Source organism: Periplaneta americana, chromosome 12 (genome assembly GCF_040183065.1).
Source record: "Periplaneta americana isolate PAMFEO1 chromosome 12, P.americana_PAMFEO1_priV1, whole genome shotgun sequence".
NCBI classification, from domain to species: Eukaryota; Metazoa; Arthropoda; class Insecta; order Blattodea; family Blattidae; genus Periplaneta; species Periplaneta americana.
The window spans coordinates 44,308,452-44,309,073 of NC_091128.1; the positions used below are offsets into that span (position 1 = coordinate 44,308,452).

The following is a 622-nucleotide window of genomic DNA, read 5'->3' on the forward strand; positions in this document are numbered from 1 at the left end:
GAAATCTATGAATGAATGAATGAATATATATATATATATATATATATATATATATATATATATATATATATAATATGATCCTTTCAGCATTCACTCCTTTCCAAATTAATAAAAATGTTTATCATCATTATCCTTGCTCTGGTTTTGAACCCCTGAATCTCAGACCAAATAAATAAAATAGTAACGATAAATATTACGTAATATTAAAGTAGATACGTATAAAATTGTGTGATCAAGAGAACTCAAAATGTTTTTTTACCTGTGTGAAGATTCACAGACGAACAGGACGAGGGCGAGTGGTGTTCTGTGCTACGGTTGGGTAGTGAGTGACATCGTAGGTCAGATTGAATGCAGAATATAAATATTATTTTTGTTGTGAGTGCAAGCATTTTAGTTACCGAGAGTTTACTTGCTCTGTGCTTTGTTGTTTCTTACACGATTACGTCATTCTTAAGCTTAAGTGATGAGAACTTTCACACAGTTTGTAAACGTTAATTCATCATCATTCGAAATGACAGCAGTGCGGAAATGCGTAATAATAATATATTTCTTTAATGTAGACACAGCGCCCGAATTGTAGCGTAATCATCAGTACCAGCTTTTGGTTGTATTCTGCGGTATT

At 32.2% G+C, this 622-nt stretch overlaps 1 protein-coding gene across 1 annotated transcript in view; it reads right to left on the reverse strand.

Annotated features, from left to right (window-relative positions):
• LOC138710360 (myogenesis-regulating glycosidase-like) overlaps positions 1-399 on the reverse strand; it is a 38,425-nt gene extending 38,026 nt beyond the window's left edge. Inside the window, exon 1 of the mRNA XM_069841197.1 lies at positions 260-399. The gene's annotated coding sequence lies outside the window, so the exon portion shown is untranslated. The remainder of the gene's footprint in view (positions 1-259) is intronic.
• Between the last annotated feature and the right edge of the window lie 223 nt (positions 400-622).